This window comes from Leptonychotes weddellii, chromosome 1 (genome assembly GCF_054177405.1).
Source record: "Leptonychotes weddellii isolate Sample4059 chromosome 1, ASM5417740v2, whole genome shotgun sequence".
Taxonomy (NCBI): Eukaryota; Metazoa; Chordata; class Mammalia; order Carnivora; family Phocidae; genus Leptonychotes; species Leptonychotes weddellii.
In genome coordinates, this window is record NC_138369.1 from 172,989,495 (window position 1) to 173,007,145 (window position 17,651).

The following is a 17,651-nucleotide window of genomic DNA, read 5'->3' on the forward strand; positions in this document are numbered from 1 at the left end:
ATTTATTTGAGACAGAGAGAGAGAGCACGTGAGAGAAAATGAGAGAGAGAGAGAGTGCATGCACAAGCCCGGGGAGGGGGAGGGGCAGAGGGAAGGGGAGAAGCAGACTTCCTGCTGAGCACGGAGCCCGAGATGGTACTCAAACCCAGGACCCCAGAATCATGACCTGAGCCAAAGGCAGATACTTAACCGACTGAGCCACCTAGGTGCCCTTCAAATTCACTTTTAAAACAATATTTTGGGCCAAACAAGACATTTCTACTGGCCATCTTATATCCACAAACTATAAGTCTGTAACACTTGAGAGAAAATTTCAACTCCAAACTTTCTTTTAATTTATGAATATGTTATTAAATATATTAAATTTCATCCAGTGTAATTGTAAGGATTACTTTATAAGATATAAAAGTAACTATTTAACAAATTCCCTTTCTGGTCTGGTTATATTTTATTCACAAAAAAATTTTGATCATAGGTTTTTCTCTACAGCTAATCTAATATTACATGATTATAATTGCTTATTGTTTATTAGATAATATGTCCTTCACTAGGGCAGAACTAGATTAAACTAAGTTCATGATTCTTTTTAACACCTGACATGTCTATTCTCTCTTATGGGGAAAGAATTAATGCAGTGTTTTGTTTTGTTTTGTTTTTGATATGTCATTAAAAAAGCTAACTGCTCTTTCTCTTTCTTTTTTTTTTTAAAGATTTTATTTATTTATTCATAAGAGACAGAGAGAGAGAGAGAGAGGCAGGCTCCCCGCTGAGCAGGGAGTCCGATGCGGGTCTCGATCCCAGGACTCTGGGATCATGACCTGAGCCGAAGGCAGACGCTTAACCATCTGAGCCACCCAGGCACCCTCTTTCTCTTTCTCTAACATTCATTAACTAGAATTATTCTTTTTTTTTTTTTTTAAAGATTTTTATTTATTTGACAGAGAGAGATACAGCGAGAGAGGGAACACAAGCAGGGGGAGTGGAGAGGGAGAAGCAGGCCTCCTGCCGAGCAGGGAGCCCGATGCGGGGCTCGATCCCAGGACCCTGGGATCTTGACCTGAGCCGAAGGCAGACGCTTAACGACTGAGCCACCCAGGCGCCCCTAACTAGAATTATTCTTAACAGATAACTTTATCTAAGATTAAATCCGACTATCTTTGCTTTATAAGCCATCCAAGTATGTTCTTTACAGAAAAAATAAATTGGATTATGGAAGATACCGAAATACAAGATGCGCAAGAAAATCTTTCAAAAATTAAATCAAAATAAAACAAAATAAGAGTGATGCAAATACAACAGTTTTATGGCCCAAGTACTGATGCTATTTTTTTTTTAAAGATTGTATTTATTTATTTGACAGAGAGAGAGACACAGCAAGAGAGGGAACACAAGCGGGGAGTGGGAGAGGGAGAAGCAGGCTTCCTGTTGAGCAGGGAGCCCAATGTGGGGCTCGATCCCAGGACCCTGGGATCATGACCTGAGCTGAAGGCAGACGCCCAACAACTGAGCCACTCAGGCACCCCGTATTCATGCTATTTTATATCAAACAATTAAACAAATAAAAATATTCCCATACCTATGCTCTCTTATTGTGTACTTAAACACGAAAAACTACACTGTATAAAATAGGAGCCAGAATCAATTATAAAGTGAAAATGAAATCATCTTTTGTCTGTCTTCCAAAACTTCTTTTTTCTTTCTTCTCTCCTTCCCACTCATCCTCTCTTCACTTCCTTCCTTCTCAGTCCTTGCAAGGACATCATTTTCTTACCTCTCAGCCAGGTCCAAGACTTCCATTTAAGTTCTAGCATATACTGATGTTCAGCCTATTTTTGTGGCATTAGAAGCATCACCACCATCTGGCTCTAAATTGTCAGGTCTACCAAAATCACTGGAAAGTGGCTTTTTTTCCCCCTTCCTTATGTTCTTGATCATATTCTTTCCATGTTCTAGGGGTATTTTTCTTTCTCTCCAATTCCGATTGTTGAGTAAATAGGTCTTTGGACTGCTTCTTCTAAAGTCCATCCACAACTGTCAGTATTAATGTTGCCTTCTTTTTGCTGTCACACTTTGCTTATGCAAATTTCCCACACTCCTTCTTGAATATTAATATGGTTGGATTTGGCTCGTGTTTCCCACTAAATTAAACTGAGGATGATCTCATCATCTTTTCCCCTCTTTAAATGTTAGTTTTTGTTAACAAAGAGAATATCCAGAAACACTGAGTACTAAAGAATTTGTTCATGGCGTTGTTTTGCAGAAATTCCTAATGGAATGTGAATGTTTCATTCTCTGATGTGTCCTTCATGTACTAATAATGAAGTTAATGAACTGATGCAATTACTTAATTTCAAATGCAGCTGATTTATTTTTAGAATCCCAACAGTACCTAGGACCATTCCTCCTTTATATGGTAAATCCTTAATAAATACTATTTAACTGAATCTTCCTAAAATCAACCAGTCTTTAGAAAATTGTTGAGTTCTTATATTATACAATTATTAAAACTAAATTACCTATACTTTCAAACTTAGAGATATCAGGAAACAGCTTAGACACTGGGGTTCTAGGGCCTAGTAGGCAACTGGCCAAGATTTCTGAAACAGGGTTGCTAGTGATTATGAGCTCAGGCTTTGGCATCAGAACTAGTGAGATATGTTAACTCTCATCTGAGGAGACTAGAAATTTTGAAACGCAGAGGAATTATAAAATCCAAGACCTTTACTGAATTCCCAAATAAAAGAATGAAAACGTAGAATGTTAAAAAAAAGAATAGTCAAACCAAAACCATTGATCAGAAGCAAATACCAAAACAAGAAGTCGACTGCAGGAATCCAAAAACCAAGATAGTCCAAATTTTAATTTCATTATATTTGTTTTGTTTGTCTTTCTTATTTTCCTTAGCTGTGTGTCAAACAGTGCATTAAGCTTGTCACATTATTATTCATTTTAATTCTTAGAAATACTCTATGAATTCAGTGGTATTCATCTGCCACTTTGCAGATGAATAATATGAAACTAGGAGACGTCAAGAAGACTAACTGACACTTCACAGCTATTGGATGGCAAGGCCAGGATCTCTTAATCAAGTCTGATGCCAAAACCCAAGTCCTAATCACTCATAACACTTCTTTAGAAACTTGACTGATAGCCTGTAATCAAAACTGTTATTTGTGGCTTGGATTTTATTTGCTAGATGAGTCATGTTTGTGAATGATCAGAAAATGGCATATTGGTCATTTGGCATTCCCTCTTGCCAAGGTTTCCACTTCTGGAACATCTTTTGGAAAGATGATGGGTTTAAAGGCTAGACCATAACCAGTCATCTGGCCTATAATCTTCTTCTTATGCAAGTTACTGAAGTTGAGCCAATTCTACTATACAATATGCTTCACTTCTTCAGTTGCTGAAGTCTAGGTTTGGAGTAAACAGTTACTTTAAAATGATACTTCTAAGGTAGGATAAAGATACATGAAGTATGTGTGGGGTGTTGGAATGATAGAACCCCTTCAGTGATTTCACAAGACTCAGGGCGGTAGGTCCTCCATTTGTGGCAAGGTTGGTTTTGTATAGCTGTTGTGAAAACAGGCATTATTCCCAATGTGTATATCCTCAATCTATTCATTGTTGATGGTTAGCATATGTATTAGGGTTTTTTACAATTCTTTTTTTTTTTTTTTTGCATCACAGGAGTTTGGTTCCAAGTGAAATCTTGGGTAGAATAAACCCCCAAGCTATCAAAATGATATTGACAACACAGCTAGGATGAAGTGTTGGTATCCTGAAGTCTTTTGAAGGTTGGGGTCATAATATCCCTCTATGCTTTTTGGGACTGGTCACGGCCCTTGGCACTAGAATCATGTTTTCCTGTACTGCAGAGAGCTATAGCTTATCAGTAGCTTCCAGACTTCCCTGGGAGGTGTGCCTTATTTATTGAAGAGACTGGAGTGCTTTTTGTGTCTCACTTTGTTAAAGATTTTCCCTCCCAAGATCTAGTGCTGGCCGTTTTAATCAAGCAGGACTTCACCGTGCTATGAACCCTTTATGCTCTCTCTGCTTACTTCAGCATCCCTGGCACCATGGCCAGCAGGAAGTAATCTGCTGCTAGTATTATACACTGTCCTTCAGCTGATGGTGTTTTAGCTTATGTGGTAGACTGCCTTTCCAAGTATTTGACTAAAAACACTTTATCAAAGTATTCTGAAGAGTGCTCCATGTTTTCTTTTTCCATAGCATGGATTATTTCCATAATTAGTTTTGTTTTTTTTTTTCCATAGCACCACTTATTTCTCATGTTTGTCTGTTTCCCATCTGCTAGAATGTAAACTTCATGAGGGTAGGGATCTCAGCCTGTTTTCTTCACTGGTGTAATGTGACTGTCTAGAATAGTACCTGGCATGTAGTAGGTTCCCTGTAAATAGTTGCTGACTGATTGTGGCCCAACGTATTTGGCATAGACAGAGCTATGCCCCACCTACTCCAGGCTACAGTGATTAGGCCTAAGAGCCTCTGGGTGCCAGACTCTTTCAGTAAGTGCCATCTTCACCCAGAATATAGTTTCATTGAAAAGTTAGCCCTCAGATATGGTCCCTGGTTGTGACTGACCCTAGATGAGGAAGTACTGAGGTAACTGCCTTTTTAATACAGGTAGACAGCCCCACCTAAGTCCATGTTTGAAGATGAATTTTTTTATAAAATAGGGTAGACTGGGTTAAGATATGTTTTAATCTGGGTTGCTATAACAAATTACCATAGACTGGGTGGCATAAACAGCAAACATTTATTCCTCACAGTTTCAGAGGCTGAAAGGCTGAAAACAGGATGCCAGCCCAGTCAAGCCCGCTGAGGGCCCTCCCCCAAGCTGCACACTGCCTACTTCTTGTTGTCTCTTCACAAGGTAGAGAGAGAATGAAAAAGCTCTCTGGAGACCCTTTTATAAGGCTACTAATCCCATCATGAGGGCTCCACTCACATTATCTAATTATTTCCTGGAGACATCACTTCATACTACCATCACATTGGGGTCAACATATAAATTTTAGTGGGACACATACATTCATTCCCCTCCAGGGCAGGCCAGGATGGGGGCAGAAATAATATTTTCAGTTATTAGAATACTATAGATGTTACTGGGGATCCAACTAGTCCCTTTCCTTACATATAGAGGTCAATTATTTTAGCTGGATTGCGTAAAATTGAGTGGTGGACTGCTTATATCTTCTTGCATACACAAGGGCTGTTGGATGCCCTTGATTGTTGGAGAGTATCCCACACTTAGAGACTGAAATAGAGTCCCTCCCCTCTCTACTTGTTGATGACCTAAAATTCAACCTCTATACAATCACGTGCATTTCTAAAGGAATGCCATGTTTCCAAATGCAGAGAACAGAGGCTCACACAAGTCCAATCTAAAGAAAGAGTTACAATAAATTTCAAGTACATTATAGTTCCTCAGCCTAGAGATTTAAGTACTGACCTGTTAATGAACCTCCAGAAGAAGTCACTTCTGTTTCTTGGACATACCTGTGATCCCCATCTAGAGGAGATCCTATATACCTCAGAAGTCCAGCTTCATGAAACGTTACAGAAAAGTGTCATGACCTTGAGCAGTGTATGCTCAGTAGCACTAGAAAAGCAGTAGTCCTCCACCAGGAGTGTCTTTGAAGATGTCATTGTTTTTCCCTCCTTTGACTTTTCTGCATTGGACCTGCAATCATTCATCTTTTTAATCAAGCTGCGAGTATAGAATAGAACTCTGCAGTTATTTAGTATGTCCTAGAGTCATTATCATAGGTTTTCTGTATGTAGGAGGAGAATTTCACCCTGTTCCAGTTTTTCAGATAAATAAGATAAAAAAGAAACCACTTGCCTGGGACTCTATTTCAGTCTCTAAGTGTGGGAGACTCTCCAACAAACTCTCTTTGGCTTGTAAAATTAAGTGATGGATTGAGTTAGAATACAACCAATTTCTCCACAGGTTAGGAGCAGAGTGGTCACTGGAGTAATCACAGAATTGACAGCCAAGCACTCCCTTCTGTCTCTTAAGTGGAGAGTCAGGTAAACTCTATATAATCTTATCCCCCATTCTGTATGAGGGACAGAAAATTCAGGAACATTTGAAGCTGGATAAAATGTCCTATGAAATCTTTGTGACTGTAATTAGAGCAGGTTGTCATCTGAGACGGTAAAGGCTCAAGAAATCTAACAGTGTCTATTAAAGTTTCACCAGACCAAATGGTACAACAAATAAAATCAAGAATCCAGGAACCAGAGATGGAAGAGAAAGAACATGTAACTGCTGATTTTTCTGAGCCAGCTACACTCATGCATATATATTGGGGAGGGGGAACCTACTTATGTAAATGTTCAGTGGTTGGGGGGATTCATAGATACATGCGTTATTCTATTGTTCTTGGGTCAGCTGCATGTTTTGTGTTCTGGTCAGTTTCCTGACCCCTTGGACTGACTGAAGTTTAAAAGCACAACTATAAGGCAGAGTCACATTAATTTAATTAATATAGAAAAAGTAGTCAAAGTTGAACATTATTTATTATAAAATATGTGGTTTTACTGTTAATATTCTATTTTAAAGTATACGTATTCAAAACGTACTAGTAATTATATGTATTCAATATGTACTCTTTCTTTACTTCTGTTAAGGTTCTAAGCTAGGTCACAAAATATTAAAGTATAAAATACTTTTATCATCCCCCATACTCAGTACTCAGTTGCATGAGATGTAGTTGGTTTGAATGAAAAAAAAAATAATGAAGAGGTGAGGGTGTTATTTTGGGTTTGAAACCTATCATAGAACTCACTGATGCAGTAATAATCATCTTTTTTTGCAATCAACAAATCAGTCAGTCAAATAATGTATATTCAAATTTGTTTCTTTCATTATTTATCTGGTATTAAAATAAAAAGGTCTGATTCTAGAAAATCTTTTAAAAATATAAGTTAAAATAAGTACCCTCTCTTTCCGGGGGTTGGGAGTGGGGAATAGATTTGCACCCTTTTATTTGGCAAATTTAGATTTAAACGTGTTGATTTTTTTTTTTTAAATATCCAACTGGTGTGTACATTCATCCTTTAAGAAATGAAATAGATGCCTGCAATGTTCCAGGGCATTAAATAAATTTAGTATGGCATTATCTTTTCTCAGCAAAAATTTGAATTTGAGATATGGCCGTATAAAAAAATAATTATCCCTCAAATGTGGTAGGTTAGACAGAGTGGTATGTTGAAGGAGGGATAGACACAGAGAGAGAGAGAGAGGCAGACAACCTAATTCTGGTAGGTGAAAGAGAAAGGAAGAAATAAGGGGCTTGCCATGTAAAGAGGAGGACTGCATGAAACGAGGTCTGGGGAGACTTCTGTGTATAAATAGCAACTCCCAGGGGTTCAGTTGGAGGAGTCATACTTACATGTGACAGAATTTGAGACATAGGACACCCTTAAATATTTATTACTATACTAGTTTGGCAGAAATTAATCACTTTGATACTCTTATAATTTCTCTTAGCATTGATTTAGGAATTTGGTTACTTCAGGTGTATTTATTACATTATAATAAGCTTTATAATAACCGTAGTCCATAATTTCCTGCAAATGGTGACTGAGATAGTAGCTTTTTTTGTTCATAGGAATAAAACTTCATATTTTGCACTACATTTTCTACCCCTCACAAGGGTAATGAGTATCATGGAAATGAGCACCAGAAATTTTTGTATTATTTGTGCATGTGTCAGCAAATTCTACAGCCTGTTGTAGAAAATCCTTCCCAAGGGAAGAAATCTTTAGCACCTCAGTCAGCCTTATTGAATGCAGGCCTCTCTGATCTGAATGTTTGTGTCCCTCCAAAACTAGCATGGTGGCATCCTAATGCCCAAGATGATGATGTTAGAAAATAGGGCCTTTAGGAGGTGATACGGTTATGAGGGTGCAGTCCTCATGATGGGATTAGTACCCTTATAAAAGGGACCCCAACGAGCTCTCACTCTCTTTCCATCATGTGAAAACACAAGAAGCAGGCATTCTGCACCCCTGGGAGAAGGCCTTCGCTAGAACAGGACCATGCTGGTACCATGATCTTGGACTTCCAACCTTCAGAACTGAGAAATAAATGTTTGTTGTTTGTAAGCCACTCAGTTTATGGTATTTGGTTACAGCAGCCCAAGTGGATTGAGATAGAAATGAACACATTTTGCTTAAATACATTCTAATTAAGTTTGGATTGAGTAAACAATTTCTCAGTTTATTTGGAATGAAAAACTACAAATACAGTTTTGAATGGCAGTCTTTGTGGTGTGCAAACATGGAGCAGTTGTCTTATGTAGAAGGAACAAAGGTACTGAATTTGTCCTTGTGAGCACCTTTAGAGCTAAAGAAGAGGTATTACAATAATAGCAGTTAACATTCATTTAGTATTTGCTTTGTATCAGATACTTTGTATCAGACCAAAGACAGAATCTTGGTTTATTCCAGTTTATACAGTTAATTCAGTATCTTTGAGGTAAACTCTGAATCTTTAATACCACCTTCCTCAGAGAGTAGCATCAGTGTGTCTGGTATGGAGGGGAAAACTTTCCCTTCCTTTTTTTTTTTTTTTTTTTTGAGAGAGAGTGGGTAGAGGGGTAAAAGTAGAGGGTGAGAGAGAATCTTAATCAGGCTTCACAACTAGCACGTGAGCCTGACGTGGGGCTCGATCTCATGACCCTGAGATCATGACCTGAGCTGAAATCAAGAGTGGGACGCTCAACTGACTGAGCCCCCGCGTGCCCTGAGGGGGAACCTTCCTATGTAAACTTGTAGCCACTGGCGGGACTCTCAGATACAAGCTCTTACTGTGGTCCTTGCTTCAGCTGAGGTGTTTGTGTTGTTCTGTTTTGTGTCCAGCTCTGCTAGGGTTCCTGATCCCTTGAACTGGTGTCTTAGAGAAATCGCTGGTGAATGTGTGGTTTGTACTTATGACTTGGTCAGGGACCAGGGATTCTCTCACGCTGACATCTCAGAGGTCACCTACATTTTCTGTCCTGTCCCCGGCAGGTGGGCCTCGCAGGTGCCTCATGGCCAGTCACTCACCTCACGCCAGGGAACCTCCACAGCAAGCCTCATGACTGGCGCTGCTTTCTGCTACGTGACACTTGTGTGGGATTGGGGACATTACATCTTCCCACAGTACACAGGAGTCCAGAATACACAACAGTACTAACCCTTACTCTGTTTTTCCTCGTTGTGCTGCCCTGAGTTGTTCTCTGTTGCCTCGGGTTGTTGCAGTCACCATTTATGGAGTTCCTGCTGTGTACACACAGAGCCTGTTCACACATAGAGCCGCGAAAAATTGGGAGGTCCCATTTCTCTGATCCCAGCCTTCCTGTCAACCTGTGGACACCCTCACATTCTGTTAGCCCGAAGTAGGAAGCCATGCCGTAGAAGAATGGGTCCTGGCAACTCCATATTTTACATCTCTTTTCTGACTCAGTTCCCTGGGAGAAGGGGTGGGCTATCTGCTCTCTTTCCATCTGGAAGGGATTATCCCCAAGTTAATGTTTCCTCCCTTCTGAGGAGGTAACCAGTCTGCTCTTTCACTCGAAGTCTTCAACAAAACAGCACCAAGTATTTTGGAAATCTAAAGTTATTTCAGGCCAGGGATCCAATTCTGCTTTGTCCTGGGGCCTGCTGAAACAGATAAACCTTCTGGACTCATTTCCTCATCTGGAACCTGAGATCACTAGACCAAAGATCCTGTAGGTACCTTCAGACAATCATAGTCTAAGACTGAGATGTTTAAAATGCTTTCATAAAAAAACACAAAAGGTTTCTCTATATTTAACCATCCAAACTAATTTGCTTTTTTAAAATTTCTCTGGTTTTCCCTCCAAGTCTCTATGAATACATTTGAATAAATCATTTGTAAAATATGTTTTCTTTTTGTAATACTGAATCTTAATATTATATGCCCCTGGTCATAATATACAGTTATTGATTTGGAGGCCTAAGAAACAGAATTGTTGTTGACTTCTTAAAACATATAAATTGTTTATTTCATGAAACTATAAACTTTTCAGCTTAGTGAAATATTTTTCTTGTGGTTATATAACAGCAAACTTTGTATATGTGCTCAGGTGAATCTACTCAGTGATCCCAGACATGGTTATAGAATGAGCGACTCAATGAGTAAATAATTGCATATATCTTTGAATTATAAGTGTCAATTTTATTCTAATAAGGGTAACTTTAGTTACCCTGTGCATTGAAAACCTTTAAAAATACTATGACTCATGCCTTATAATATTCTTTCAAAACTGTTTATTTTAAGGAGTGTATTCCTATGGAAATATTTTGGATTCTGGGACATAATGTACTCATGTTATAGTAATTTTATGATTTGCACTGAGCAAAGGAAATTAGTCCAGTCTTACATTAAGGATGGCATCTTTCATTCGTCCCTTTTAATAGTGCTTCTAATTTAAAACATTTTTGTTCCTAAAGCTGTTCCTTCCTTTTTTCACACTATTTCATACTAGAATTTGCAATATCCTGACAGTTTCACATTTTCTGACAATGTATATCAAGGCACTGTGAGTGTTGACTAGCCAGCACTATGATTCGACTTAAGCAAGGAAGGCAGGTGAACACTGGCATAGTTGAGCTATGACAGATGTTTGATCTCTGATTTGTCAGTCTTATGAATAACCTTGGAGTAGACAAAGCACTTACATAGGCATCCAGACACTCAGGAATGAGGCCCTATGCAAAGACTCTTCTTAACTTAATTTACTACCGCATAGTATTGCAGTGATTCAAAATTTTACACAATGTTCTATGCTGGTTTCACCAAGGCAGCTAATAACTTACATGTCTAAGTGGTGTCTGTTGAAATAAACTTGGATTGGATGTAGAACTTGGACTTAGCTGCCACTTCAGGATATTTTAGTTTTAATTAAATGTCACAATCAAAATAACTAATGAGTGAGCTGTGCTTGGTCTGGTAAAGAGACTCCGGGCTTACCTACCACGTAAGCACAGATTGCTTCACTCATCACTCAGTTGACATTTTCCAGACTAACTGGCATGAAGGGATATTTTTTACTTTTATTTACATTAAGTGATTTAAGAAAAAGGATTTATTTTAAAATATAGTACAGATGGTCTTATTGTTTCTATGTTTGTTTTTTTTAAGATTTTATTTATTTATTTGACAGAGAGAGACACAGCAAGAGAGGGAACACAAGCAGGGGGAGGGGGAGAGGAGAAGCAAGCTTCCCATGGAGCAGGGAGCCCGATGTGGGGCTCGATCCCAGGACCCTGGGATCATGACCTGAGCCAAAGGCAGACGCTTAACGACTGAGCCACCCAGGCGCCCCTCCATGTTTATTAATATTAAAGTATTGTTTTACTTTTATTAGTAAACTATTTTGCTGAGTATGCTATACGTTGAAGTTTATTTAAATTTGAAATTTCAAAAAATAAATAAATAGGCAAATTTGGAGTTTCAACTTCTATATCTCATTCTAAACTTATTCCATGTTATTTAATTTCAGACAGTGTATTTTGGGTAAAAAATCATTTTGTCTATTTTTACAACAAAAATATATTTGAATCTGCATGAACTTCATTTCACAAACATTTCCTCTTTGCTATGATTTATTCATAATCTCTTGGTAAGCCCAGATTTTTAAATGCTTGACATATGGGAGAATCTCAATACATAAGTGATTGATTTTTGCTCAGTGCTGTGGTTCCATGACATATGAGAGTGTAATGATCATAAAATATATTGCCTCAACATGATGGTCTTCCCAAGCTCATCATCTCTTGACGTTTCTTTACAGACCTTCTCACTTTCCCTTGTACTTCTTCCTTTCTTTTTATCTTTATTTGCCCTTTCTTTTCCTTCACGTGTTCTCTTTTGAACATCAGTTACTTCTTGAGTACCAGTCATTTGGATGACATTTTTGTACACTTCAATTCACAAGTAAAATGCATGTTTGGATTGAAACACAAATACCCACAACTACTAGATAATCCATGACAGCAAAACAGTTTACTCAAAAGGCACTTAGTATGTCACTAATTTAATTTATGCAAATGTTTATAAATTTAGCAAGACCTAGATTCTCAAAAATAGAATAGTCTACAGAGAATAAAAGTAGATTTAAAACTGCTTTTTATTCAATTTAGCCAACAGAAACACTCATGGAGAAATATGAATAAAAACTTTTCATTTGCAGGGCACTTGGGTAGCTCAGTCGGTTATGCGTCTGCCTTCCGCTCAGGTCATGATCCCAGAGTCCTGGGAACGAGTTCTGCATTGGTCTCCCTGCTCCATGGGGGGCCTGCTTCTCCCTCTGCCTCTGCCTGTCTCTCTGTCTCTCATGAATAAATTCATAAAATCTTTTAAAAAAAGAAATATTCACTTGTTTTTGTTTCATTTCCTATAGTATCACTTCATGTATGCACATTTTTAAGTTTTTATTTAAATTCAAATTAGTTAACACGTATTAGTTTCAGGAGTACAATATAGTGATTCAGCATTTCCATACGTCACCTGGTGCTCATCACAAATGCAGCCCTTAATCCCCATCACCTAATTCACCCATCCCACCCTCCTCTCCTCTGGTAACAATCAGTTTGTTCTCCATAGGTAAGAGTCTGTTTCTTAGTTTGCCTCTCAGTGAGTAAGATTCCTTGAGAGTTTCTATAATTACTAGGTAAGTGCCTTAGTTCTCCCAACTCCCTCAATGTGAAGGCCAAGGAATAAAAGTGCTTGCTTGAAAAATGTTACAAGTCATTGTACCAAGATAAATCAATGCCTTAAGTTCTCTCTGCATGTCTGTTGAATTTTAAGTAAATCCAACTCTGCTTTGTGTCAGGCATATAGTAGATTGATTAAGTTGTCAGTTTTTAAACCTCTGCAAGTGATAAACTGGCTGTTTTAAATGCCATTGTTAAATGTTGTATCAAATTGCAACGGGCTCTTGGGCCCCTCATGGAACTTAGAAATGCCAGGGACTTCATTATATTTATATTCCTATAAATTAAGAAAGTCTCTTTTGAATATCTGCTATTTGATATGCATGCTTAATTATTAATTTAAGCTTTGTTATGATAGCAGTTACCTTTGTTAAAATGTTCCCTGTGTTCTATTTTGAGAAATAATTTTCATTTAGGAAACAAATTGCAGTTCCATATATTCCCTCCATTAGCTCTTCTCCTGATATTCTTTCTCACGCTGGTGACCCTTGTTTCATTGAAATAGAAAACCTTAACATCTTTGACTTTCTCCCTTTTTCACCAATTTTCTAATTGATCACAGAGGTAACTCCTATTATGATCTTTATTGTTACATACATTCCTGTCTTTCCATATTCTTTGCCACCAGCCAACCCAGATACTCAACATAACATACTCTAAAGTGCCTGTCCCCTTAATTCAGTTGTCAGTCATCCTATCTTCTGCCTAACCTTTACTAAATGCCAATTTTGTCATGTCAGTATGTATTTATAAATAATTAATGAAGGAAAATTTAAGGTTTGATATTTACCATAGCTTTTGAGATCCTCCAGTGTCTTTTCAAAACTATTTCTCCAGTGATAATATATTATCAATATTATACATGAAGTTAACCTCCTCTATATTGATCTCCTAACTATTCTCTGAATGTTCCTTGAATACTTTTGCCTTATCTGGAATGTCCAGCAGCATATATATTCCTTACTTGGAATGTCTACCCTCTTTCTGTCTATTACAATATCTATCACATCTTTTTCAAATTTTATTGCCCTCTGTGCAGGCTTCCTGATTATAAATCTCATGATGGCCATAATTGATATATGCCATCTTGTTTTATCATTTATCATTTTATGTAGTGTTAGTCTTTCCAAATAAATTGTAATTCCTTTGACATTTGGAACTGTGGCTTATTATTTTTGTATACCATTGCATTTAAAAAAGTGATTTTAAATGCATATAGTTAATAAATACTGATTTTTGTTGACAATTTTTAATTTACCTAACTCTATTTTTAAGGTTGATATTGCATGCATTTCTTTGAGAATAATTTACAGAGGATATAGATTTACCATGGCTCCACTTCTTAGTCTATGGGTTAAAGCTTTTTCTTACTTTGAGAATCTATCATGAAGGGGGTGCCTGGCTGGTTCAGTCAGAAGAGCATGTGACTCGTGATCTTGGGGTTGTGAGTTTGAACCCCACAAAGCTGGGGTGTAGAAATTACTTAAATAAAAAAAATCTATTATGAAGGTACTGGCATTTTTTCAACTATTCAACCCTAATTCTAATACAAAAAGATAGTTTATTGATTGATTTATAAGGAATGTCATTATTTAATCAATAATGGCCCTTATAAGAAATGAATCTATGAAATATTATACCCTTCACGGTTTTCTTTAAAGTTATTATATCTATTCCAAATACATAAAAAAGTAAAACATCAAAATGAGATTGTTCAGCATCAGTGAATGCCATTTTATTTTCAAATTCCAGTCCTAAATGGAAATTGTAATTAGAAATGCTTATTATTATTTTTTCTAAATGAAATAAAGGCCTCATATTACTATCCACTTTTATTTTTTTGTGTGTAACCAAAAATGGAGGGATTAACTAGGTGGTATCAAATGTATCAGGCCTGTCCACTTTTCTCTGAGCACAACTTTTGACACTACAAAACTTTAATTTTCTTCTGACATTTAGGTCCAAAATGAGACTGTTCGAGGTGGCTGTGGGTCAAGAACGATTACAAGAAACTTTGGATGTTAAATCACTAGAGCCATGATTAAGACATGACCTTAAATTTTAGTTCTCCAGGTTTTTCCTAATATGCACATGTTTTAATGTATCTGTAGAGGTCAATTAGAGCAAATCTAGCCTTTGGGAAATATGTATTTTCTTTATATACTTTAATACCTGAATTATAGCAATGTGTCAAGTCACCAAAATGTCCATGAAAAATATGGTCTTGATTAATGGGTGAATTGATAGTTTTTACTGAATGAAAAATTAACCAAGTATTTTAATACAAATTAACTAATTAATTTCAGGCTCAATTTCATTTTATTACAATGAATAGGTTATTTATTATAACCATCAGCAAATCAGTGTAAATTTATCCAGAACTATATTTAACATATAAAGTGCTTACATCCTTCAAGTTTTGTCTTTTCTATAAGAAAAGCAAATTTACTACAAAGACCAAAGATGGAAAGTATTTAAATAATAATTGACAGACATTTCTCAAACTGTCTGATATTCTTAAATTATTTTTAGGCAATGAAGTCATTCCACAATTTGATATTGTCAATAATGTCAGTGTTCTATCCATACTGTACAATAAGCTCTTGGTAAGTGTTTATGCATTGTTCTGCCATGTATTCATATTTTATCAATTTAATTAAAGGAGAAACAGAAGTGAGGTTGATGAGCCTTCACTTTTAGAAATTTACTTTTAAATAGGTAGAGAAATTAATATAATTAGCTATTATGTAAGTTTCATTCGTTTAATGAAAACGCCTACTGATCAAAGATACTTATTTGTTGATACCATAGAGGAGGCTATTAAAGAATGTTTTGTAAAGTTATTGATATTTTACTCTTGCTTTGAAGATAGGCAGCCATGTGGACATGTGAGAAAGGGAGAGAAAAGCAGAGGAAATAGCTTGAGTGAATCCATGGGGGCAGGAAAGTAAAAGAGTCCATGAAAAAGGTCAGGGATGATTCATTGTGGTTGTCTGTAGCTGCAGAGCATTGGGAAAGAGTAATTGGAAATAAACTTGGAAAGGCAAGTTTTCTTTCAATTAAAATTTGTATAATAATTAACTAATTGGGCTAAGCAAATCCACTTTGAGGACTTTTGAAGCAGGCAGGTGAAATTAAACAGTTTTAGAAACTTATGCATGCAGAAGCCTGAGAAATACTTCATGGAAAGAGAGATTGAAGAGATAAAAGTCAGAAAAAGAAGTATAGAATCTGATATATCACTATCTCAGATTAAAATAAACATCTCACATTAAAATTAATGAGTACATGTATTAGGGGAAAAGTGTTGGAAATAAATAAGAATGCAAGCAAATGATATTTCAGAGGCTGTATCTCCAAGACTTGAAAATTGATTGATGATGCCCCAAAATGGACTATGAACAGCGAGCAACTTTTGGTGGAAGGGAAATTAATTTGGTTTGCACTCAGAAAGTTTGAAATTAAAATATGCTATCCAACTGAATTCTAGCTGAGGTTGGAAATCACAGGATTAGGTTTGGAAAAGCACATACTAAAGATCCAAAGAGAAAAGGAAATGGGGTAATATCTTAAAAGAGAAAGAAAAGGGAGGAAAGAAAGAAAAAGTGGAACAAAATGGCAATTCCCTATTTATTTCCAACCATATAATGTCTTTTCTGCCTCCTTCCCTTCTATCTGTTAGGTATGCCCATATCTTCCCCAATTTATAAAACCCCTGACCACATGCCCAGAATTGTGGATCCCCAAAACCTCAGCCATCTCTTCATATTCAAGCTTACTGTAGGAACAGTCTTAATTTCCTTAACTTACGCAATTTGCCTCTGTTGACCCCATCACACTTAAACTAAATGCACCTGAAGGATTAGTTACTCTTCAAAAGGAAAAGTCCTCATTGGAACTGGCCTTGTTTATATCTTTTGGATAACTCTCTTGCCCCTTGGTTCTACTAGTTTTCTTCCTATTCTATCTAACTTCTGTGCTTTTCTTAACCTATTTCTCTCTGAAATATCAGACTGACTTGACCACTTGTTGACCCCTATAATGTGCCAAGCACTCTTTGAGAATTAAGGAATTATGAATAAAAATAGGGCCCAGACTGAGGGGAGAGAAGAAAACGATGTAAGCCAGCCTGTTTCCCAAAGAGGTATCCCGAAAAAGAAGGAATTTATTATTTAATGATGGGGAGTACAAGGAAACGTATTTTAAAGAGCTTAAACATGTCCAACAAATCTTCCTTGATAAATATTTTCTTCTTTTCTCATGTTTTTGATTTTACATTACATTTCTTTAAATGTTTTCAATATAGTTAAGTTACGTTCTGAGTCTAATTCCGTTTTTTGAAATTTTGTGGGTCTGTTTATCGTTTTGGGTGTTTTAGTTGACTCTTGCTCACAGTGCCTTATTTCACCATGTTTTTTTTATGACAGAATATGAGTTTAGGTTGAAGAGAGCTTAATTTATAAACATATTGGGCAGTGTGGGCCAATGATATAGTTCCTCGGAAGGGGATTATGTTTGTCCACCACTTAGCTGTGAGCCCTACCTGGGGCACTGCTTTTTTGTTTAATTTCTCAGCTTGAGGTTCCCAAAGAACATGTGTTTATAATTAAATTCCCAAACCTGGGATATGGCAGAGTGTGGTTAATCTATTTAAATAGAAACATTTCCCCCCTCCACAGGCCAGGAGAGTCAACTGTCTTTATCACTGCCCTTTTGTCAGTAGGCTGATTTATTCTATACCCTTCTCATACTAAGGGTGAATTTTATTCTGCTCCAGTGTTATCTAGTGTTCAATAGCACCCACTTTTATAGACAAGTTTTGACCCCATCTTTATGCAGTCTGTGCACCTTTTGCTTACTATAATCCACAGATTTCTGGTATCACTTTATACTTT

At 36.9% G+C, this 17,651-nt stretch overlaps 1 protein-coding gene across 2 annotated transcripts in view; it reads left to right on the forward strand.

Annotated features, from left to right (window-relative positions):
- NCAM2 (neural cell adhesion molecule 2) overlaps positions 1-17,651 on the forward strand; it is a 470,380-nt gene that overhangs the window by 232,937 nt on the left and 219,792 nt on the right. The window lies entirely within an intron of this gene.